This window comes from Amblyomma mixtum, chromosome 3 (genome assembly GCF_055824585.1).
Source record: "Amblyomma mixtum isolate Tamu chromosome 3, ASM5582458v1, whole genome shotgun sequence".
NCBI lineage: Eukaryota > Metazoa > Arthropoda > Arachnida > Ixodida > Ixodidae > Amblyomma > Amblyomma mixtum.
Genome location: NC_143014.1, coordinates 238426935 through 238452980, shown reverse-complemented (window position 1 = coordinate 238452980; position 26046 = coordinate 238426935). Strand labels below are relative to the sequence as shown.

Here is a 26046-nt window from a genome sequence, read left to right as displayed (position 1 = left end):
GGACGAGTTCTGGTAGTGTCATTGATAGCTCATGGTATTGCTGCAAATTTAGTAGTGCTGCATTGCAGTAAAGTACTAGTTGCTGGGAGTATTACTTAATTTAGCTTGCAAACAGTAAAAAGAGCACTATAGTGTCCTGAGGTTTCCTCTACTATGCTCTTTGCAAAGTTCGGCGTTTTTATAGAGTTACGAGCTTGGCACAAGAGCAAATAATTGTAGCAATTGGCACGCAGTCGAGGACTTATGACAGTGTATGGAGCAGGCATGTGCTCAACAAATTACTGCCACTTGCTCCTCCTTTATAGTCTCTTACTTTGCGGTATAATGCATCCATTGAAGTTGTTGTGTGCTGCAGAGTGGTGCATCACCTCAACGCAAAGTACAGTAGAACCCCTCTATATATTATAACTTGGACCAGCAAAAAGTTTTACTATATGAGGGTCTTGACTACATCAGTTGTTGGTGATATGGCATATGGCTCTGAGGATGCTCTGTGGTAATTAATTGGCTACTTACTGTACACTGTGCTGGTTTATAAAATAAACATTCAAAAATACCTTCCATCCTACTCTTATTGACCCTTTATGTGACATTTATTTTAATTTAATACATTTCGTGTTATCTTATTTTTGATTTTGTTTATGTCTTGAGGAAGGACCCCATTTGCACAAATACAATGCGGTTACGAATATACCGCGAGTTTGATTTCATTTGAAAACAAAAGTTTTGCATGAACACGACGTCATTTTTCGCAGCCTCAGCGATGTTTAAGCGACAATAGTTAAACGCGCGACACAGTCCAGGCGGTACCGCTCGCGCAGTGCCGCCGCGCCTCCGTTTCTTGCAGCCGCTTCCCAGTGCTTCGCGCTGCCATGCTGCGAATATTGCCCTTTTCTTCCCGTCAGCGCTCCAGAATCGAGAGCGTATCTCAAAAACTAGGCTGAATTGCTTCTTAAACTTTATCGGCGAGGCAAGGTAAGTCATAGCGAAAAGCAACGCCACCAGTAGTTGCCGATAAACATGCCGACCGGAATTGCAAGAACTGCTGAATCAGCTGAAACGGGTGGCTCTCGATTGGAAGGACGCCACCATGGTTTTAACGCTAAGGGTGCAAAAGCCGTAACTGCCGCAACGCTAAATTCTGAAAATTGCGTACGTACGCGAACGCTATTTCCCCGTGAGCGTGGTGCGCATGTGCACTCCGGACCCGCTATTCCGCTATGCACGCAATTACGCAAAGCCTTCCATACTAAAAAACTCTAATATCCCCAATTACTTTCACATGTTGGCTTCTCCTCGTAGCTATAGAGCTTCGTGGTGAAGCTATCTCGAAGAGCATCGTTTATTGTCTTTGGTATGCAATTATCTTCGAAAGTCGGCCTCACGCGTACTGCGTTCTCATCATTTCGCGATAAGTACATTGCCACGTCCAGGCGCTCTCTACAATAGCCGTCTTTTTGAAAAAAATTTTTCTATAACTCCCCTCCCCCCCCCCCAAAAAAAATGCAGTCTTTCATGAGAGGTAAAATGGGACTGCGGTTTCACAAATTTACTATATCCGAGTTTGCTATAGCTGGGTACAACTATGTTTATACATATTGCAGCAGTTAAATTTTTGTGAAGTATTACAAGTACTAATGCAAAATAATTCCTTATTCTCTCTTTTTCATTGGCAGCGATTTCAACAACCTTGGAACAGAAACTCCATGCCTCACTCAGTGATTCCTATGTGAGAAATTCCAATGCACTAAATTTTTATAGCTTAGAACTACTGATTATTTGTGTTCAATAGGTTCTATTGTCATTTTTACAAGTCGTGAAATACATGCATTATATTCCTAATGTATGATTATGATTTATGTCGTACACCTCCGTACCACTAGCCCTTTGCATATGTGTGATTAAGATTTATGACGTGTGCTTTCCAGGAAGTGTGCATTGTGTGACATTTATTCAAGATACAATACTTTCACTGCTCTAAATTTAAGGAGTAATATGTTCTGAATCTCTCTCTGTTTTAGTCGGCTAACTCACATATCGCTATGTAAAAAGAGCTACCTAAATAAGTGAAATAACTGAGAACTCGACCACATTTTGAGCTGTTCAATGAAAAATGGATGTGGGCAGTAGGAACACAATTTTGTATCTGTATTTCTGCAGTCTTCACCAAACAAGAATGTGAATGGCCCACAGAATTACTCGTGAACACCTGTTTGTGTCTTAAAGCTTTTGAGAAGAAGCGCTTTGATAACCAGATGTTTAACTTGCAAGAATTGAAAACTGTGAGGGCATTTATGTCACCCTCACAAAGTGCACACTACTGTCTGCCCGATGACTGCCCTACATTGCCAGCAGCTACAGCAACGGAGCTGCAGCGGCTTGACGAGTACCTGTCGAAAGGCAGCAACCTCGAAAAGGTCACATTGGATGAAAATTGATTGCTACGGTCTAAGCATTTGTATGCACTGTGCTTTCTTTAGGTGAAGTACTTCTCAAGATTTGGGGGGACGGACATGCAAGATTGTGTGAGGACTCTCCTGCGGCTCCTGCTGACGAAGGAAGCAGCATTTGGGTGCAGTTCGGAAGGTTCATGGGGCCAGAAACTGGCATTTCAGCAGCTCCAGAACATCCTCACCATGATGATTAGTAAGGCACATTGCTTTCTATGATCATGTCTGTGAAGTAATAATGAAACTGTAGAGTTGATGGCATATGGAGCTCTTCACAAATGGAATGAATATTACATCCTGCCTGCTTTTGGATACCTGTAAAAAAGTAAGTAAATTTAAGGTTCACATTTCTGCTACAACTGCAGAGCTAGATATTTTACCCATGTGACAAATTGTGTGTTGAGTGGGAAAGGAAGCAGCGCCAGTCACTGATGCTTCTGTTCAGTGCCTTCATTTCAATGGCAGTATTGCCTTCATGAGGGCAGGAGCAGGGCTAGGCCGTCGTTGATGTAATTTATATGAGTTCTATCCGAGAGTGCAGTAACCTGTGCCTTCTGAGTAGCAGAACTGTGGTACAAGGCGAAAGGAAAGGTTGTAATAGTTGAGATTCCTCCCTTTAATTTTGAGGAGTAGTTAATGGGAAGGTTAATAGTCTTAAAATTAGGCCTTCAGTTTGGTGTTTGTCTGAAATGAGAGAACAGCAGTAAAATACTGCTCTTTTTCGGGACAGACAAGGTGCTGTCCTTATCAAACTGCAGTTGCTGGGCATTTTTTGGGAGAAGCACTTGGGAGAAGCATGTGCTTCTGGAGCCTCAGCTGCCATTAAGTGGAGTGTTTGCCTAAGCATTGGCCTACCATTGCCGCACTTCCAGATATTTTGTGATCACCTTTTAGGTAAAGGTGCTTCGTTTAAGATAAATTTTTTCATACCAAAGGGCATTTTTTTTGCTATTGGCGAAAACAGATGAATACCATACTTTGCTATGGGTGGAAAAGCGGATGGCCTAAGTTTTGCCTGCTGTGATCAGTAATGCCTGGCACTGTTTTTCAACCTGTTTTACCTCCACAGCTAGGTGTATGTCAAAGGAACTGAAACCAAGTTTTCTTTTCTTAAAATTTTTACAGGCTGTATCAAGTGAACTTGCAAACCAAGTAACCCTGAAAGACATCAGTGGAGTGATAAAAAAGTGGCTTGTGGGAGCTCCAGACCGCAGCTGAGGCAGGAACAGGCAATGAAATGCTGTGCATGCACTCGAGTTCAGGGAGTATAACTGCTTCTGGCGCACAGTGATACCAGATGCGGTGCGGTGACGTTTATACTTGCTGATGCCGTTCCACGGATGAAAGCGGTTTGTGCAAGCCTTAAATGGCTGCCGTTCGAGCCGGGTGCCTAACCTGTTCTGTTCTGCTCATGCTCCCAAAGCTCTTCATCGCGCAAGCAGAAGCAATGGCGCTACGTGCTTATTTTGAAGCAAAAGCTTCACTATAGTCGGATACAACTTAAGTCTGCAGTGAAGCTCCGCCCACATTTAAGCCTCCGCGCACAGAATTCCTCCACGACAAAAAAGTAATCCACTGCCTAAAAATTTCTTGTTACGTAAACAAGAAGTTTTATCAGAACAAAAAAATAATGAGCTCTAGAATTCTTATACATGGATTGTCTGATATAGTCAAATATTAAAAAGCTGATTTTGTTTACAGTTGCGATTGGCCATCGCAGTCATACAAGACGCCGCAGGCCGCTGCCCAGTGTTAGCAACTGCTGTTTTTTTAAGTTGTATCCTACTATCCTCGTCCGCATCGTTATGTAGTGCGTCAAAAGTAAAAATCGTAATGAACTCAAAATTAAAGTAAATATTGGTTGATATTGCAGTATAATGATAACGGTGTTTTATTTTGGAAAAAGATTGCTTTTTCTTTTATGTTCTACAAAACAGAGTGCCTTAGTTTTTCGGGTTTTTTTTCCGGTCCCTCCTGTATCAGGTTTTCGCAGCTAGGCCGGCCGCGCAGGCCGGCCGGTCATGTCGTCTGCTTGAGTGGTTTACCTCATAGAGTTTCTTACTATTACCTAGAGGGAAAGCTGGCAGCCCGTCTATGGGAGTTTGCATGGCGACCCCTCGAGACCTCTTCAGCCACCATGGGCGCTCAAAGCATCATGGGGCGGTGAGCTACTTGTTGCGGAACTGCAACTTTTGGCCAAAAAATAATAGAAAAATAAAGCTGTTTGATAACTACAAACGCCCTAACATTCAATATCTTTTCTAACGATTGCAACAAACGAGCAGAAAAGCATTTAGCATTTAAGTGCAAAGTTTGCCCAAAATAAGAGACGATTCGCTCTCCTATTGGCCAAGTATTGAACATTATAAAAACTAATATTTTGTGCTCAACAGGCGCACTTTTAAAAGGAAATATGTTTTCAAAAAAAATTTAGTTGCTTAAATACTTCAAAAGGTTTTTTAATGCCATTTTAGAAAAGTGAAACCGTTTATTGGCGTTGTGTGTCGTTGCGGTTTCACTACTATGGTTTTTGCACACTGCGTTCGCGCGAAAGTTGTCTGCGCACACACAAACAGCGTTTTCGGAATGAAACGTCTTAGTAGTGTCACTATGTATTCCCGAAAAACTACGATTGTCCCGCAACAAGTAGCTCACCGCCCCATGATGCTTTGGGCGTCCATGGTGGCTGAAGTGCAGCGCCGCCAGCTTTCCCTCTAGGTAATAGTAAGAAACTCTATGGTTTACCTGAAGCATTTCCTTCCTCCGAGACCTGGTGCGCTGTTCTCTTTTCTGTAAAAATCACCGCCCGTACAAGCGCTGTAGGCCACTCACATGATACGCGTAGCAAATGTTATATATACCATTTCATAACCTACAGCACCAGTTTCTACACTCTTGTGAGTTGTGGCAGCAGTGAAAAACAACGATAGCAAATGGACAACTTTAGTTACAAAGATGATATTTACAAAGATTAAAAACATGAGAGCGGATGTCGACAATTAAATGCCAGCCACAAAGTTCACTCACGCTGCGCTTACATCTCATTGGTGTGTAAGAAGCCCGAATTTGTACTCGTTTATATTGTTACCGCGAGAGGACGATGACAAGCTACTGTGTGGAGAACGAACAGCCAGCTTCGTCAACCTCTTCGGCTTCTCACAATAACAATGTCAACTGCAGCGGCAAGTGCGCTAATATACGACACCACTTGTTGCGTTCGATGACCTGCGCAGCGGAATCTCTGCTCACGGCCCAAATACACAGCTACAATCCCCATCTCACCGCACTAGGTCACACCCATAACCGAATTCGACATCTAATACAAAACATTACTACGAACGGAAGAACTTCAAAGAATTTTCATTGTGACAACAGCTCAAAAGTGGAGACTTCCCGAATATCAGACGCCGCTCCCTTTAAAGCCGCTGAGTACGCCGATCAATGCCGGGTTGCCGCTAGCCGAGGCTGCTCGGAATAATCAACGCCGCACTGAATTCTATCACCACACAATTAATGATTCATTGTGTGCCGCATGCAAAAGAGTCACTGAACGCCGAGAACAAAACTTCGCAATCACGTCCGTCGCCAAACACTACACTGCTTTTTCCCTTCGAAACAAGTAAGCAGCGCAAGTAAATAGCGCAGTGTTTTTCAAAGCAGGAATTAGAGTTTGACAGTTTCGACTTTCTGCCTAATGATAATTATAAGAAAAATAAAAAAGAAATGGAAAAAAAACCAGCCAAGCCGGGAGTTGAACCTAGGCCCTTGGTAAAAGGAACACAAAGGCGCGCGCTTCGTACCACTCAGCCACGACGCGAGGCGGACGGACACGTTTTGCTTGCTTTTTGCAGCGGACTACTTTCGTAGCTTTGGCAGCGTTGACAGCTATGTATGAAACGGAGTATAGTCAACACCGAGGCTAGCGTGGGCCCCATCGTCAGAAAAAGCCACAGGCGCGAGTGACGTCACGGCGGGCACCCGAACCACGCCGTAAGGGAAGGAAAATGAAAAGAAAACTGGTTTTAAGGAAAGGAAACAACGCCTGTCTCTCTCATGTCTCGGTGGATACCTTGAACCGCACCGTAAAGGCCTTAAGGAAAATGAAATGAAATGAAAACTGGTTTTAAGGAAAGGAAATGCCTGTCTCTTATACCTTGGTGTACACCCGAGAGGAATGCACGCCACAGTACATGTCTCTAGAGCAGCCTTCTAAGACAGCACCATATTCAGTACACGCGCGGCTCCTCCTCTGCCTTGCCGCAGCTTTTCGCTTAAGATATCCAGGCTTAACCTTAGCTAAGCCACAGCCAATTTTTTTTTCTTACATGATCATTTTGACGTCTTCTCACCTTTTTGTGCAGACTTTTTTCAGATTTTTTGTGAAAGCACAGAAGCAACACTTGTGTGAAATTTGCACTATCTATTCTATAGTGCATTAATGGTGTGCTGCAGTGCATAGTGGCAACCGAAGCTGTTTGCCTTGTTGGTTTTAAACCATGCTTTTCAAAAGAAGTTTGGTTTGGTTTGGTTTATGGGGTTTAACGTCCCAAAACGACTAAGGCTATGAGAGACGCCGTAGTGAAGGGCTCCGGAAATTTCGACCACCTGGGGTTCTTTAACGTGCACTGACATCGCATAGTACACGGGCCTCGAATTTCTCCTGCAAAGAAATTCAACCAAACCAAACCAATCAAAAGAAGTGGAGATGCCAAAATTTTTCTTCGTTTTTGCTTCTGGAATGATGCGCATGACATTAGCAAACATATGGGTCACCACATGAATTCAGCGCAGGCCGAGGAAGTAGCCATTGCGCTTGCCGCCTCGGACTTGAATTCGAAGGTAATCGTGACAGATTCGCGTCGAGCCTGTCAACACTACCTGGCTGGCGAGATTTCACCTTTAGCCTACAGTATATTAAAGCGCGCAGTGAGGGAATCGGACCCTTCGCCCAAACGCATAGTTTGGACTCCAGGCCATCAGGGCGTTAGAGGTAATGAGGCTGCGGACGCGGCTGCCCGAGCGCTTACCTACCGGGCACCTCACCCAGGCTCTTCCGGCTCGGAGATTGTGCAACCGCTTCTGCGCTTCAGAGAAATTCTGGACGACTATTGCGAACGCCATCGGCTTTTCCCGGTCCCTGCTAAGGGCCTGAGTAAAGCTGATGAGCGAACTCTGAGGCGCTTGCAGACCAACACTCTGTTGTGTCCTGCAATAGTGAAACATTTCGACCCCAAAATTGATGGGCGCTGCCCTCACTGTGGGGAAGTTTCCGATACCTTCCACATGGTTTGGGCCTGTCAAAAGAATCCTTCCCTTCCCCCCAATCCTTCCCCTTCCCGAGAGGCATGGGAGGCAGCCCTGCTCAACTGCTCGGGGCTGGAGTCTCAAAGGGCTCTAGTCCAACGGGCGCGAGTAGCGGCCTCGTCCAGCGGGGTCCCGGACTAAGGACTCCACCTGTGTAAAGGGCCATTTTTGGCCTGCAAACTCTCCTGTTGTTTATTAAAAAAATTTCACCACCACCACCACATGAAGTTTGTCAGCACAAAATAGACAATTTTTAATTGAATTTTTTTTCTTCTGTACTTTCAGTTTCAGTTGCCAAACGATGGTTGAAATGTTACAGGTGGTTATGCGATCACGTGAGGAGTACAAAAACTGCAGTATAACCATTGCTTTGTCATTTTTATTATTTTGCAATTTTTGTATGCCTCGGAGTGAACGGATGATCACTTGTGACGCCTGAACCATGTTTAGACGGCTGAAACTGGAACTGCTTGGAAGAACAGATTCAGTTATAAATTGGGTACTGAGCGTCGGCGAATTTCACACGGCAATTCATATTTACTAATGCCTTGTGCAAAATTCTGGCACAAAAATACGCTACGAAAAATTTGGTGTCTGCCTCTTAAACACCTGCTGCTCTGAATTTGGTAGAGGAAGTTAAAAAATGGTCACGAAAAAAATGCACCCAGTGTCTCCATAATGTAAACGTAATCTCAGTACTGCATCTGCAATTTTCGGACAAAAATGCAAAATCTGTGTCATCTTAAGCTTTTTTTGCTCTCTGCTTTTTTAAAGGGGTTGTGAAAAGAAAATGAAGCTGCCCGGTTTTAATTTTTACTGCTTCCATAAACATTAGACATGCTGATTCCGAAATATTTCGACTCAATATTGAGTCTGCATTTAATAAAGCCCGTTCGAAATCGCTGCCTTTTTGTGCTCATGAAACGACCATGCGCCGCCGTCGGGTGGAACACGCACTACTCGACTACGTCATTTTAAGAACTTCAGAAACGTACGGATATCTTCAACTTTCTTTTGCACTAAAATAATAGCTTTATGAGAAATTCAGAAAGTGAAACAATGTTTTCCAATTATTTGCACGCGTAATTACACTCTGTTAAACTGCAGCGCGTGGTCATACATCAATCACTGACCTGGGACCAGTTTTGGTTTCGGTTCTGCTTCTCCATCCTCCTTGGCTTAAGTATCAGCGGTTCGATATAGCTTTGCTTACGTGAACCTATCTAGGCGGTGTTCCTTGACAGCGGTGGTTTGAGTCAGAGAATCGAGCTGAGCAAGGTCAGTCCATCTCGACGACTCTCTGTTTACATGAACTCGATACGAACGAGTCAGCTATCGTGGCGCGCATCGGCTCCGCGCTTCTCTTCTTTCCTGCAGAAAAATATATTCCAGAAGCGTGAAGAGGGTTAGGCATAATTTGCAGACGGGGCTGCGAGTCAACCCACCCCTTGCGATAGAGATGAAGACTCGAGTCCACGACCGGGTTCGGAGGTTCACGGTCGGGGCTCCCGCAGGCAGAGATGTCACGGGCTCTCGGCATGACTGCTACTTGCCGGGCGCGCGACGTGCCGTTGCGAGCGGCGTAACAACGACTGACAGCAGCTCGCCGCCTGCGCCCAACCGATGTCAATGACAGGCCGCACGCGGCGCGTCGCACTCACAAGGGGCAGAATGCAAGCGCGCAGAGCGCCAGCATCATAATGACGCGGGGGCGCGTTTCTCGGGGCCGGCCTGCCAGCCTGGATGCCGGCCGCCGGCGTCAGAAAAACACGCTAGTATTATTTGTTCACGCTCATAACAAGCCCTGGAATAGATGAATGCCAAAAATGAATCATTTTTGAGGATCGTTGGCTGATGCCGAGTTGCTGGCAGTATTTAATTCGGCGATACAAGCAAATTTCATCTCATGACCGCTTTATTTACTGCCTGGTCGCCGCTCGCATAGCTGGCATTTGCTAGCTCCGCTGGCGTCGCGGAAATCATCTTTATTTTATTATGGGACAGGTTCACAGTTAAAGGGGTGACGAGAGTAGTACCTTTTACAGCGCTGACCAGTTCCCAAGCTCCCTCAGCTGCGGTATCGATAGTATCGATGCAAAACCAGGTAGGCTTAGCGACGACCAGGGCCGCCGGCAAGCCTCGCAGTTCATCGCCCGGCGCGTCCGCAGGCGGCGTCGTTGCAGAAAGCTGTACATGCTGCCACTGCTCGAACATCGCAGGCAGCCTTTCTGATAGCATGGCTGTTTTGTCATTTCTGGTGCGAATGTAAAATACAGCGAGTCTGCAGGCCGGCCGGCAAGCGCGGATCCCGTCCGCTGGCGTCATAAAAATGAGCAAAAGATTTTTATTCAGGTAAATAATAAACTGTGGGAGCAAGAAGTGTATAAAATAGATCATTTTTGAGGATCGTTGAATAATGCCGAGTTGCTGGTAGAAGCAGCAACTGTAATACGAGCAAATTTCTTGCCACAGCCGCCGCTCAGCTGCCGCTGCCCGGCCGTTGCGGTCCGGATTGCGCGCCTGGCGTCCGCTATATAGCTCCGCTGCCGAGCGCACCGCAACAATGACCATATTTTTTGTTGTGAGACGATGCTGTTGACAGTAAAGCGATGCCAAAAGCAGGCATTTTATTATAACCCAGGCTACTTCCGAAGCGCTGTCCACCGCGGCTTCGATGTGTGAAACAGGCCTAGCGACGACCAGGGCAGCCAGAGAGCAGTGCAGTTCGTCGCCCGGCGCGCCCGCGTCCAGCGCCGTTGCCGAAAGCGCGCTACGTGGGCAGGCATGCTTTGTCGCCGCCCGAGTACAGCCCGCAGTCTTTCTGATAACATCGCTATTTTGTCTTTTCTGGTGCGAACTTCAGTAGCCAAGCAGCGCGCAGGCGCTGGTGTGCGGTGGCAAAGTGTTACACCGGATGTGGCGCGGGCATGAGTCTAGCGGCGCAAAGATGCTTTCCGCTCCGTGTCCCTGCTCAAGGGCGTCCGCAGAATTTTTTGCAGGGGGGGGCCCCGTTGGTGCCCCGGGGGGGGGGGGGTATGTTCGTAGCAGAAAGGCGCTATTTGCGGAGTAAATTTATTTATTTATATATAAATAAAAATTAAACAAAATGCACACATGAAAGAAAAATTACAAACAGCAAATTAAAGCGCGGCTAGGAGAGGTACATTGGAGTTTATCAACGAAGAAACAACTAAAATTAATAAAAATGCAAAAAGATGCTATATCACTTCGTGGAGAAGAGTGCTCAGTCTTGCTGCATACGGGTTCTCGACTCACCCGGATTGATGACCAGCACACAGCACAATATGTTCACAAACACGCAACTACAGTCACTCAGTCAGTCTTCCTTGAACAGCAACTGTAGGCGCCTCGGATTTTTCTGGGCGAATTGCGTAATTACACGTGTGATAAATTCACTTCTGTGCTTCATTACACGCTCTCGGTGCACACTCATCATACACATTGATTGGAAAAACTGTTGAACGCGTACGTTGAAAACAAAAGATGACTATATATATACAACGAAAACTTATTTACAAGATAAATGCACGCTCGCAGCTTCATACACCTCGCTCCATCTTGCTTGCGCATCCGCACAGTCGAGCAACCGCACACACACTGCTCTCCGCTCGTCGTTTTCTCGTCCGCTGTCTTGGTTGTTCTCAGCTTCGCTGACAACCGGCCACTAAAAACACCCAAGCACAAACACAGAGGCGCGCACACGTGCAAGGGCTTACTTGCCGCAGTATCCCTGAATGCGCACTTTGGGGGTGAAAGGAACGCCGCGCAACTTCCGAGGGGAAGGGACACTCGCCACTCCAGTCGGAAAATTTGTTTTTGTGTTTTTATGGGGTTCAGAGCCCCAAAACGACTCAGGCTATGAGGGATGGAGTAGTACAGAGTTCCGGGTAATGTCGACCACCTGGGTCTCTTTACCATGCACTGACACGCACAGTACATGGGCGCTGTTGTGATTTGAGGCCCAGCCAGAGGTGACAGGCGAGCCAGGCAGGCGCCATCGGGCTGCGTTGACCAAAGGCGCTGGTTTTCGCAGAAGACGCAAAGAACGCTGGTGTGGGGGCGCCTCGGGAGACTGCGTCGCCGTGAACAAAAGCAGCTAATCCCCTTTGCCGGAGATTCTGAAAGCGGCGCTTCTACCGAACTGCGCTACCCGTGGATCGGAGGAGACAGCGAGCGGCGGCGGCGCCAACTCATCGCCCGCTTGCCCCTGAGCAGCCCGACAAAGCGGGGGTGGACACGGCTGATTTTACCTTCCCTCCTTAAGAATTCATCGGTGACCGGCGTAACGATAGGCGAAAACAAGATGCCCCGTGCACTGTCTGCCTCCGTGTCGCTATCTCTCTAGAGATCAAAGAAACAGACACCCATCTCAAGGCGGCTCACATGCTCGCCGGTGCCGCTGTATGTCTGGAACAGGTCGCCCTTCAGTAGAGCTAACGATGGCGTGGTTTGAAAACGGCGGAACGACGCACGCCCGGACGCGGCATTTCGCAGATGTGACCATGCGGGGCTGCTTTTACCCTTTTGACTGAGCGCACCACCGCCCCTGGCGTGCGGCCATCACTCACGGTTCGAGTGAGTGATTTTCCAGGGGGGTGCAGCCGCCCCCCCTTGCCCCCCCCTCCGGACGCCCATGTCCCTGCTTGCAGTATAGGCGGCCGTTCGCAAGCGGCGACTGGTGCGGCGCGCCGGCCAAGTTTTCGCACATATGTCAGCTTGCCAGCTAGCAGACTCCATTCTGAGCAGACGACAGTGCCACATTCGAGTCAATATGTGTGCTGTAACCTCGGTCAACTATGGCTAAACAGGCCTCGCTAAACCGCCATGTTGTGTTGACGACAGAAGCCTCTGATTGGCTTCTTAAAATGACGTTTGCTGTGAGTTGAGGGGGACGCGCGCTGGGAAACCGAAATTTAGTTTTTTTCGCTATTCAATCAACCCAGCCGATGAAACGAACCTAGGTATACTTTTGAATGAAGGGTCAGAATTCCAAATACACACGTCGTTCAAAATTTTCGGAAAACGTTTCACGACCCCTTTAAAGGGGTTGTGAAAAGAAAATGAAGCTGCCCGGTTTTAATTTTTACTGCTTCCATAAACATTAGACATGCTAATTCCGAAATATTCCGACTCAATATTGAGTCTGCATTTAATAAAGCCCGTTCGAAATCGCTGCCTTTTTGTGCTCATGAAACGACCATGCGCCGCCGTCGGCTGGCACGCGCACTACTCGACTACGTCATTTTAAGATCTTCAGGAACGTAGAGATATCTTCAACTTTCGTTTGCCCTAAAATAATAGCTTCATGAGAAATGCAGAAAGGGAAACAAGGTTTTCCAATTATTTGCACGCGTAATTGCACTCTGTTAAACTGCAGCGCGTGGTCATACATCAATCACTGACCTGGGACCAGTTTCGGTTTCGGTTCTTCTCCATTCTCTTTGGCTTCAGTATCAGCGGCTCGACATAGCCTTCCTTACGTGAACCTATCAAGGTGGTGTTCCTTGACAGCGGTGGTTTGAGTCGGAGAATCGAGCTGAGCAAGGTCAGCCCATCTCGACGACTCTCTGTTTACATGAACTCGATACGAACGAGTCAGCTATCGCGGCGTGCATCGGCTCCGCGCTTCTGTTCTTTGCTGCAGAAAAATATATTCCAGAAGCGTGTTAGGCATAATTTGCAGATGGGGCTGCGAGTCAACCCACCCCTTGCGATAGAGATGAAGACTCGAGTCCACGACCGGGTTCGGAGGTTCACGGTCGGGGCTCCCGCAGGCAGAGGTGTCGCGGGCTCTCGGCATGACTGCTACTTGCCGGGTGGTGGTGGTGAAAAACTTTAATCAAAGAGAGCTTGAGGGTAAAAAAAAAACCCTGCTGCATGGTCGGTATCCTTAGTCCAGGACACCGCATGACGAGGCCCCGTCTCGCGCCCGCTTGACCAGAGCCCTTTGGGACTCCAGTGTGGAGCAGTTGAGGAGGGCAGTCTCCCATGCCTCTCGGGTGGGGGTGGGGGAGGGGGGAAGGTGAGGATTCTGAGTACATGCCCACACCATGTGAAAGATATCGCAGATCTCTCCACAGTGCGGGCAGCGCCCATCTGTGTTCGGATCGAAGCGTTTTGCTATTGCAGGACAGAGAAGGGTTCCTGTCTGCAGGCGCCGCAGAGTTCGCTCTTCCGCCTTACTCAGCCCCTTGGCAGGTGCCGGGTAGAGACGGTGGCTGTCGCAATAATAAATTAGGATTTCGCGGAACCGCAGAAGCGGTTTATGAGCTTCTGAGCCATGAGAGCTAGGATGAGGAGCCCGGTGTGTGAGCGCTCGGGCGGCCGCATCAGCGGCCTCATTGCCTCGTAGACCCTGGTGGCCAGGAGCCCAGATCACTTTTGTGCGAGTTGGATCGGCGAGAGCGCGTCTTAGAATTTGCGAGGCAAGAGGTGATATTTCGCCTGCAAGATAATGTTCACAGGCCCGGCGAGAGTCTGTGATAACCGTTTTCGATTTTGGATCGGCGGCAGCGAGAGCTATTGCGACTTCCTCCGCTCGTGTTGAATTTGGGGCCCGAAAAGATAGCCCATCGACATTCATTCGCCGGTGGACTACGGCAGCCGTGAAGAATCCCGCGGGCGACGGCCCTGTGATGTCCACGTAATAGACGCCCTCTTTATATATTGCCTCTCAAGCGTGCGAACCCGCGCTTGTCGTCTGCCTTCATGTGAAGCCATGTCCATGTTACGCGGGAGCGGAGCGACCAAGAGTATGTGGCGCCACAGCACCGGATTGTTCTCCGTCCCCTCTGGTATGCATGTGTGTTAAATGTGTAAGCGGTTTAGCAGGCGGCGCCCAGGCACCGTCTGCGATAGCCGCGTATATTGGTTCACGAGGTGGGCCTCCCGCAACTCCTGATAGGAGTTTACCACTCCCAACGCCTTCAGTTTGGCGTTGGAGGTAGCCACCGGGAGGTCCAGTGCTCGCTTTGTTGCTTTCCTGATGATGGCGTCAATGCGCTCGTCTTGTTGTTTGGTGGTGCGTAGGTACGGCACGGCGTAGAGGATCCGGCTGGTCACGAAGGCATAGGCGAGCCGTAGCGCGTCCCTGCCCCGCAGACCACCCCGCTTGTTGGAAACACGGCGGATCATGCGCCCTACCTGTTCACCTATGCTCTTGAGTTTCGGCGCGCGACGTGCCGTTGCGAGCGGCGTAACAACGAGCAGCTCGCCGCCTGCGCCCAACCGATGTCAATGACAGGCCGCACGCGGCGCGTCGCACTGACAAGGGGCAGAATGCGAGCGCGCAGAGCGCCAGCGTCATACGTGGGGGCGCGTTTCTCGGGGCCGGCCTGTCAGCCTGGATGCCGGCCGCCGGCGTCAGAAAAACACGCTAGTATTATTTGTTCACGCTCATAACAAGCCCTGGAATAGATGAATGCCAAAAATGAATTATTTTTGAGGATCGTTGGCTGATGCCGAGTTGCTGGCAGTATTTAATTCGGCGATACAAGCAAATTTCATCCCATGACCGCTTTATTTACTGCCTGGTCGCCGCTCGCATAGCTGGCATTTGCTAGCTCCGCTGGCGTCGCGGAAAACGTGCATATATTTATTTTATTATGGGACAGGTTCACAGTTAAAGGGGTGACGAGAGTAGTACCTTTTACAGCGCTGACCAGTTCCGAAGCTCCCTCAGCTGCGGTATCGATAGTATCGATAACAGTATCGATATAGTATCCATAACAGGCAGCCTTTCTGATAGCATGGCTGTTTTGTCTTTTCTGGTGCGAATGTGAAATACAGCGAGTCTGCAGGCCGGCCGGCAAGCCTGGATCCCGTCCGCTGGCATCATAAAAGTGAGCTAAAGATTTTTATTCACGTAAATAATAAACTGTGGGAGCAAGAAGTGTGGAAAATAGATCATTTTTGAGGATCGTTGAACAATGCCGAGTTGCTGGTAGAAGCAGCAACTGTAATACGAGCAAATTTCTTGCGGTCCGGCTTGCGCGCCTGGCGTCCGCTATATAGCTCCGCTGCCGAGCGCACCGCAACAATGACCATATTTTTTTTTTTTTTGTGAGACGATGCTGTTGACAGTAAAGCGATGCCAAAAGCTGGCATATTATTATAACCCAGGCTACTTCCGAAGCGCTGTCCACCGCGGCTTTGATGTACGAAACAGGCCTAGCGACGACCAGGGCAGCCAGAGAGCAGTGCAGTTCGTCGCCCGGCGCGCCCGCGTCCAGCGCCGTTGCCGAAAGCGCGCTACGTGGGCAGGCATGCTTTGTCGCCGCCCGAGTACAGCCGGCAGTCTTTCTGATAACATCGCTATTTTGTTTTTTCTGGTGCGAACTTCAGTAGCCAAGCAGCGCGCGGGCGCTAGTGTGCGGTGGCAAAGTGTTACACCGGATGTGGGCCGGGCATGAGTCTAGCGGCGCAAAGATGCTTGCCGCTCCGTGTCCCTGCTTGCAGAAGGCGGCAGTTCGCAAGCGGCGACTGGTGCGGCGCGCCGGCCAAGTTTTCGCACATGTGTCAGCTTGACAGCTAGCAGACTCCATTCTGAGCAGACGACGGTGCCACATTCGAGTCATTATGCGTGTTGTAACCTCGGTCAACTATGGCTAAACAGGCCTCACTAAGCCGCCATGTTGTGTTGACGACAGAAGCCTCTGATTGGCTTCTTAAAATGACGTTTGCTGTGAGTTGAGGGGGACGCGCGCTGGGAAACCGAAATTTAGTTTTTTTCGCTATTCAATCAACCCAGACGATGAAACGAACCAAGGTGTACTATAGAATGAAGGGTCAGAATTCCAAATACACACGTCGTTCAAAATTTTCGGAAAACATTTCACGACCCCTTTAAGACAGATCTGGCCGACGCTACTGTTGCGAGAATAAAATGAGAGGCTTGCGCTCATGCACGAGAGGTGGCGGCACCAGCGGCGCACGCAGTAACGGCAGTGTAGGCTAGATGGCGCAAGAAGCAGCGGGCGACTAGGGTCCGTCGATGCGCGCGCGCTCCGTTGAGGGTGAAGACAACTGCGTCGTCTGCTACGGCGGCCGCCATTGCCATGCCCACTTCAAAGGCGCGGGGCGTGCTCCAACAGGCTTTGTGCACTTCCTGCTGCAAAAGCGCGCTTGTCTTCGCGACCAAAAGAAAACACAACTACGTTTCGCGCCTTTTCTAATGAAGTGGCAACAGAATAGGCTTGTAAGGGACAACTGTCCAAATATTTTAAGATTTGGACGGTCGTTTCTCCTCGCACACGACGACTCGGGTGCTGGATTGGAAAGAGTTCATAGAGCGCACTAGGAACCTAACTGCAGGATTAAAATAAATAATAACAGCAATATCGTAAGCAGGTAGATTGCATTCAATCACTCAATTGTTCAAATAATTAAGAACGCTCCAATAAGTGATAGTAGGTACCAAGAAAAGCCTATGCAGAATGCACTGAAAAAGTGAAGCTTTATTTTCGCATGGATGACTAATCGACCAAATTCACTTTTTCTCAGCTGTTATAAAATTTTTAGGAGAGTACAACTAATTTTATTTGTAACAAGCTCAGGGGCACAATTATGCCATGTGTACTATAAGCGGCTTTCCGCGCATCTCATATCGAGCAATGAATTCAGGAAGGTGGCATCACCGATGTGAGCTGCAGTCGGCAGACTGTTACGGCTGTCGCTAAACGTTTTAATGCGAGTGCAGCTCTCGCATTCCTTGGCTCGTTGTGCGAAAAGCCCGCCGTCGCCGTGGCAAGAATGCGTGCCAGGAATGCGCGGCAGGGCTCCCTCCCTGCAATTAACCCAGGGGGGGGGGGGGGTTATGACGAGTGTATTGTCACCGCGGGGGTGACAATGCACAAGTTTAAACCTGTCGGCATGGTGAAGGAAGGAGCGAGCAGACACGGGAATATTCCTGCAGCTACCGAGTGCATTAAAAGGAAAATCCCCGCGGCCAACATCAGCTGGCCTTCAGTTTTCGGAGAGCGAGGTTGCGGTGCTATGCCGTCTTCACCATCTGAAGTTCAATCACTCGCGTCCACATCATTACGCGAGACAGCAAAGTGTGGCCGTAGGCGGCAGAGCATGGTTGTCTCGCTTTGTCGCGACCTCATAATCAGCAACTTTCAGAACCTCGCAAAAATTACGTAGCCGCACTAAACATTGCAGTACCATTTCGCCGCAACCCTACATTCAGCGACAAGTAACGCTCTCGCATTTATACATCACAAGGTTAAGTGCCCCCATAATCGAAATGGACTACACTTTTCCTTTACTATGAAGAATTGTTTGCGCCATTGTGAAGAGATTTCATGTTCATTGTTTCAAGTTAAAATGCAGTCAGTGAGTCAGAACAGCAGGCGCACCAAAAACAGGCCTCAAACTTTTTCAGCGAGAAAGTCTCATTCAAAGGAAAATACTCGAACAACGCCCTTTTTTTTTCTTTTTTGCAGTCCATCTCGTCGAGTGAATGCGGGCATTTTTGTTTTCTTAGAAGGTGCGGAACTTCCCGGGCAGTGATACTTGTTCTGTGAGCAATCTAATTTGCTCCCAAATTCGCCACACAATCCCTGTGCACCCAGTTGCTAATCCCCAGCGGCACTTAATTTCAGAGCGATAATATTTACATTCGGAGTGTCTAGCGTTCCGTCCAGACGGAACATTTGCTGCTGCTGCAGTTCCGTCCAGACGGAATATTTACTGCAGCTAGAGTTCCGTCCATACAATTGAGAATTTTAGTTTCACGTACGTAGAAGCTTCACGTAAGTACAGCGCTTACGGGTCACCAGTGCGCATGCGCAGAACGTGAAGTGTCTGCGTGGGTTGCACGGACGTATACGTGAGATTCGGATCCTTGCGTTGCGGTCTTCACGTTGCTTGCGTACGTGTCGTTGGCAAGATGGCGGCGCACTGCCCGCCCGCTTCACAACGATAACAGCTTCGTCGCTAATCCCTGGACGTGATATTGTGCTGTAAACTGCTGTATTTGCCTTCAGTTGGTCCATTCTTGTTCTCGCGTGAAGTTTTAGATGAGAACTAGCTTTTGTTTTCGAGATAGAAATCCGTTTCAGCAGCTCCTAAGCCTGACGGAGAAGCGTTTGTGGTCGTCACAGCAACGAGTGTGCCGAAGGTCTCGCGAGACCACGCGAAGCTCAAAACCCCGCGGGATATCGCGAGACCCTCGTCACAGTCAGCGGGAAAATCAAAAGGGTGCACGTTAGGGCTCCATACGCACACGTCGTCAACATGAGTGGGACACCAGCGCGCCTTCGCTTCTCTAAAAGCGATGATTTAAATATGCTACGGGACGTGAAGGAATGCAATTCCTTTGAAGATAACACGAACATAAAGTTCGGTGGAATGAAATCGCTCAACGTTTGCGAGAAGAAAGGGGCAAAGTATTTACCGCCTGCACTGTTGGTATAATACAAGGAGGGTATGATAGCTCTATGGTGGCTTGGCCTGGCTCCGCTCCAAGCAGCTCGACTAAACAAAATTAGTTTTTTTTATCTGTACTAGATAGCGCGGCACAACATGCTAGCGCATTTTTTAGGTTCTATGGGAGATCTACAAGGTTCTAGAGCACTGTAGTGTAGCTAAAACTGTACGAAGCGACACGAGCGCACGCTACGTAGACTGCTCACGTTTACGTGCGCGAAGGTTCGACGCACGTAGAACTAAAACTGTCTACTGTCCGTACTGTCCATACTATACAAAATGGGTGATTTCTACCCACATAAAGCATTTAGTTGCCTCTGGAATAACCAGTTGACTAAGCTGTATCCAGATGTTCTCTCTACGCACGTATACGGCACCAAAATATCTGTCCGAGTACTGCGTTTAGTTACATCCTCGAAGCTATAACTTCCGTGCATGCATGCAGGATCGGGAAAATGACACTGTTAGAAGCAGAGTGCAGGAACTCTTCGCGAAGTGATGTGAAGCCCTGTCGCTGTTTGTGCTGCAAGAGGACTTAGCGCGAAAAAGACTAAGACGTACACAAACGGTCAACTAGCATTATGCAAACGCACCTACAAACCCAAGCCAAAACTCGTTCTATTGCCTGCTTGGAAAAAAAAAATGATGCAGCAGAATATCCTGTCACACATTAGGCGGAACAGGATTGCCACTTTTTTAAACGGACATGCAAAAGTCTGCAATCCAACTGGTTTCCCAATCCCTAACGCCAGCTTTAATTCCGAATTCTTGTGGCACATAATGCTGGAGGGAACTGTATGGTGCCATAACAGTTCCGTCTGGGCGGAACTTTAGCGCAAATTGTAGTTCCGTCTAGACGGAACTCTAGCGCAAATTGTAGTTCCGTCCGGACGGAACTCTAGCGCAAGTTGTAGTTCCGTCTGGACGGAACTCTAGCCACAGCCATTTACATTTCCCTGTTCAGACCTTCCACACGTTCTCTCAATAAAAATAAATTGCGTACCTCAACGGCACGCACATGCGAATCCTATGGCGTACGAAGGAAAGTTTTACTCATGCTGCAAATGCACGATGTGTTTGTCTGCTGCCACTTGTCGCGCTTGGTATTTACTGTCCAAAGCAGCCTTCTCTTGGGGTCCCTCGGGAACTGAAATATTCTCCATCCATTTCTGGAGTGGTTGGTGCACTGCGGCACACAACAACCCGGCATTTTTCGATGTGCGCCCGGTCAGCACCAAGAGAAAAGGCGACAAAGCGAACGCACGTGTTACGGCCGCCGCGCCGCCGCGAGAAAGGGCATGAAAATGGCCGCCGATGGACTGTCACGGCCGGCGAGGCGGCACTCGCCCTCCCAAAGGGTGACTCCACCCTAGAGGGGGCGCGCGCACATCGAGGCACCCTACGGGCGACGGGCGGGAGAGCGTGCAGCGAGGGAGCCTAATCAATTCAATTCAATTCAATTCAATTTTATTCAACATCTTGAGGATGTTGGGTGCGCCGACAAAAAGCCAGAGAGAAGGCTTGACAGAGGTCGACGCACCCTACAATAACTTGACAGCAGCACCAGAATGTTGTACAGTCCACGGCAAGTGAGCACACAGGAAAAAAAAATAAAATACAAATCATGAGTAAAAATCTCCGTGACACGAAGTGCTGACGGTACCTAGGGTTACAGCAATTTAGATGCCTTATATAATGAGTACGGAAGAGTATAGCAAAGCATTTTCACTCTTCCCCTCACTCTTCCCCTTCCCCTTATCCCCTGGGACAATACCTGCGGGGTCGGGGAGACCCCTTAAAAAGAGGTCCGTTCGTCCCGTCCAAATCAGAGCTGAGCAGCTTACTCTCAGAACGAAGTCGAGGCACGACCCGCCAGGCTATCGGGACGAGAGCCGGCTCCGCCAGCTAGTCGTAGTCGTACGCGTCGCCGCCACCCCATGCGATGAGCGCGTAGTCAATGTCCATGACTTTGAATCGGTGACTCCTCTGTCGGACGAACTGCGGGAAACTTTGCCGAGGTACGACCCGCCAGGCACTGCTCGCCGGTCCGAAAGACCGAGCAAGACACGCTCGAAATCTCGAACGCAACACTACCGTGGTCTTGAGACACCCTCCATAAAGACAGCGAAACTACACCAGTACTGCAAGAGTTGTCGCTGCCGCTCCAGGCATTGCAAAGATTTGTAAGTCTCGTAAGCCTGTGACACCGCCTATATCAGGCACCGAACGTCTGAAAATCATATGATATCTGGGACGTGGGGCTTCACGGCCCGGATCGTACATGGGCTGTGAGGGCCGCTGTTGTACGATTAGAGGAGTCAATATTATATCACACCACCTGGAGCTCAATAACCTATGCAGACAATGTAGAGCACATGCATGTTTTTGCATTTCACTTAAGGCAGGGATTCGGACTCGCAACCTTGGGATCAGTAACCGAATGCCAAAGACACTGAGCCATCGCAGTGGAGGAATGTCGCAAACTCCTCGTCCCGGAGCAGAAAGAGCTCAGCTTCACTATTATTTTATATAGTTCTGCTGTACAGCGTCCGATTTTATACTGGTGCACCTGATAGAAAGGCTAATCAACTGGCGAACTATTGCAATATTGACGTGTTTGTAAATTCTTGCTTGAAAAGTAGCGCCAACAAAAAGCAAGCACTTTCGTCTTGCTTGCTTATTTTAGCGATTTTCCAAGTATCATGAAAAAGTAATATGCAAGTGGAGAAACTTACGCGCACTGAAAGCCTACAAAATGATATTCGCTTCGCAATTACTTCTGACTAGACCTTTATGAAAAACATTGCCCTAAATATGTCACTAGTTGAGATAAATTCAACAGCGAGTTGTGCGAACAAGTGGAGCATCTGTGTTGTTCTAGTGATGTCATTATCACCGTTATTTGCCTATATTACGAAAATAAAGCCTAGGCTGCCTTGCTGACTTTTTAAACGCTGTGAGATTAGCGGAACAACTTGTGCCATTTCGGCGGCAGTGCCGAGGGGCGATTGTCCAGAATTCCAGTTTTGAGGGTGCAGGAAACTACCCAGAACCTCGTCAAACTAAGTAGGTTTATTCGAGCCCCAGGCAAGTCATTGCTTTTGCGAAATGTAAGTCTTCCTCGACGCTGACTGTCTCAATTATAGTTCACAAAAGGCACAAAAAAAAGCACGGCCATGTTCCAGGAGGTGGCCTGTCTATGCTTGCGTTTCATTTCAGACAGAGGTCACGCAAAATGAACTCTCTCTTAAAACTGTCATTGATTCGCAAACAAGAAGCTGATGGGGCTCAGCGAGCCATGACAACGTGGGCAGAGAATGAGTGGCCCAATTGCATTGGGAGGACCTGGTTGAACGCTGCTCGAAAGATAAACGAGCGTCACTGACTGCTGTCCAGTTGACTGCTGCTGCCCAAATCAGCTTTGAGGAGGTGGTGTATCTAGGCGTTTCCAAACTTCCCCATCGAGCCAACGATGGGAACTTTAGACCTATACACAAATTCTATACACGATTTGGACGAGTTAGAAAAATATTTCCGAATAACTCTGTCGGACGACGTAACGTGTATTACCTGTATATGGGCTTTGAGTATTATATTTAGATATGCAAAGAATACGGAAAGTGTCAGAGGAATATTCTCGGTTCTACATGTGGAAGGTTTCTCTGAATCACCCTGGCTAGAATTACAATGTTGCGTCTCATTAAAGAAACCCAAGCTTTCCACACTAGCTACTGCCTTGGTGTGCTCATGCTGCACTGAGTAAAGGCTGCGTGCACTCCATCCACGCAACTTGTTATTTTCTTCTTTTTTTCTATTTTTACCCCTGCATTTTAGTACATTTGCCAATCGCATAGGAGTTATTACGAAGGCGCGCTACGAGCTTGCTGTCCAGGTTTCGGCCGCTCTCCCTTTGCCCGTTTATGCGCTTATGTGCTGATTTTAATCTTCACGCCACGTGAGTCTACAGCCCGTACCTTGCAACACAGATTTTGCAATACAGCTAAAATGTTGTGCTTCAACGTTGTTGAATATAATCCATTTATTGACGAGTTCATGTGCATTCAATTGGCTTTTACTTAGTTTCTCAAAAAAAGATACCAACCACGGCATCGAATTATGCGCTGTCGCCGCCCTGAAGTGCGAAGTATGGCCAACGGTTAAACAACATGCGCCGGGCTCGTAGAAGAGAGAGCAGCTGAAGCTGAAGGATAAATGCGCCTTCCCCACAATGCAGCAGTACAAAGAAGAATTTTTTTTTGCGAAGAAATTCTGCTCAATATTGCGCTAAAGAAAAAATAGTAATAAACATCTTGCACAGCTTGAAATGTGGGTGGTACTACACCGACGGCACTGTGGGGGAGCAGCAAATGAAGCTTTGGTGCTGAGGGCAGTGTAATATGGGCTTCATTTTTCGGGTACGGCAAGCAAATTTCGACTGAGGTCAGATATAGATGCTCGAACTTTAGGTGCATAGTAGAGAATAAAAGCAAGCTACTTTTCGCTCATACTCTATGGGGTAGTTGGTGAAATTCCGTGCAGTATGCCTCGCCACTCCAGCTGTAGACCTGGGGCTAGCTATAGATCTGAGGTGCTGGCTGAAGATTATCACGCCGTGTATTTTATTAAGGTCCGCTGAAAAGAACGCTATCCAAAGCCAGCGTTCTTTATTCCAGACTCTTTTTTTATGAACCACATTATAATAGTGCTGATAGCTGAAGATGTTTCTGAAAACAAGGAACGTTCGAACTAAACTAAACTGACGGGTGGTGACAACACGTGGCCAGCATATCTAAGGCTGAACAAACACATCCAAGATGAGCTCCAAAATCAATCAAAATAAAACAAGAAGGAGGTAAGCAAACCAAACTCCAAATAAACTCACAGATTTAAGATAGAAAGCTTTTCTTGTCATGTAGAATTCAGAAACAAGCAACATCTAAAACCCTCCTTGATTCTAGTTTCGATTCTGAGGCATTCAGAAAATTAATTACAAATTAACACTGTTTTGCGTTCACCAACGCTTCATTTCAAGCCGGCTCCAGACATATGGTGTAAAATACGCTGTACTCCAATGAAGCCTGGCAACAGGACTTGGCGTATTTGGAGTCGCATACTCGGTCGAAAGAAATCCGAAATGGAACATGCAAATCACATTGCACTCCTTGCCTACGGCGCAGCCTCCCGAGCCCTGGGCTCAGTACAGCAAAAGTGCTGTGGGCGTATTTTGTTTTACCAACTTGCTAGTCTTGCTAGTCGACTTGCTAGTCTTGCTAGTCGACCGACTTGCTAGTCGTATTTTGTTTTACCGACTTGCTATTATTTTGTTTTACCCTCACACCTGTATGCCTCTGGTGCACAAACCGCCGCCTTGGCTTTGCAACCCTGTGCGGGCTTCAAGTACTTGTCTACAGCGATTCCTCCTGTAGTTCTTGCGACTCTAACATCAAATTTGCTGTGATGAGCAGTATGATGGCACCTGTGAAATGCGATTCATGCAGGTTGATAGGGAAAAGCAGCCGAGATTCCTGTACGAGGAGAGGACTGCTGAGTCCAACCCACCTACATCGCCGGTGACCATCTGGCGTCCTGGATGTGGCGGTGGTGATGCCGCTCGTGATCATCCCTGCAGGTGTTGTATTCAGGACGAACACCATGGCACAGGCGGACATCCATTGAAGAGAAGAACGACGTCTCGCTCCTCGTACGCGAGTCCGGACAGTCTGGGCCGTTGGCTGCACAAGACGCGTACGAAGATGCCCTGCAGACAAAAACATCTACACAGCAAACACCAGCCTGCCAAAAGTGAACCATCGGTTACACGTAGAGTAAAAGCTTACAACGGAACTCCATTAACATCAGTTCCTTTGTTTGCGGAGCTAGCTTGCCAGCTTAGCGCATTAGTGAGCAAAAGATAGTCGGCATGTACTGAGGGGCCCTCAACCTTCAACGGTAGCCACCCTCCGGGTTCTTTCCGAGTCAACCACCCTCAGGGTGTGCATCCCTCCGCCAGTTTCAGAATGTCCTCTGTACATGGAAGACACCCTCCGGGTTCTTCCAGTCACATCCAGATTGTGGCCTCTTCCTCCTCTCGCCTACAGGTGGAGAGGGGCGCTACATGCCAGCCGTCACAGGTGGCAGATAGTTGGCAGGTGGCAGACGGTGTACACAACACTACGGCGGAGAACGCTGGGCTCTTTTTCTTCACGTTGGTGCTTCTAAAGCTAACGCATTAAAAAAAGGGTACAAATTCGCCTTCTAATTCTTTTGGGTCAAGTATTATTGGCAGAGGGGCCCTTACATTAGAACAAGAAAACGACCTCGGATAAAAATAACCAGCGAACTGCACAGTGTTCTTGAGTATGCAAGAAGGTCGAATCTTGTATACGATGAAATCTTTCGGGTGCAGGTAAAATACCTGACTACCTGTTGTAGTACAGAACATGCCAGAATAATAGTTATGCCCGGTTTAAGCACAGTTATACCCAAAGGTCAAATGATGGCTCTGACATGACTAAACAGACGTTCTCGATTCTTCTTCCATGGATAATGAGGCAACCGCGGCTACGCAGCATTTATATACGCGCCATACACCGCCGTCCTGTCACGTAACCTGACAGTCACGGCACCCCGGGCAGGCCACTATGGTGAACCTTTGGTACTGATGGTACACGATAGCATTTTAACTTGGCTAAACCTAATATAGTGTAAAAGCATATCCATATCTCCTAGATCAGAGTTACGAAATGACCCAAGCTAAATTTGAAGGTCGCCATCGTGTTGGACACGGTCAATTATAGTTCGACATCTGACGTTTAACTTAGAGCTCTTGCTAAGCGGCGTG

At 48.2% G+C, this 26046-nt stretch overlaps 1 long non-coding RNA gene across 1 annotated transcript; it reads left to right on the top strand.

Moving 5' to 3' along the window:
- The first annotated feature begins 1578 nt into the window (after positions 1–1578).
- Positions 1579–26046, top strand: LOC149354107 (uncharacterized). The gene is made up of 3 exons (XR_016291162.1): positions 1579–1729; positions 2481–2646; positions 24704–26046. It is a non-coding gene; the product is annotated as an uncharacterized LOC149354107 (long non-coding RNA).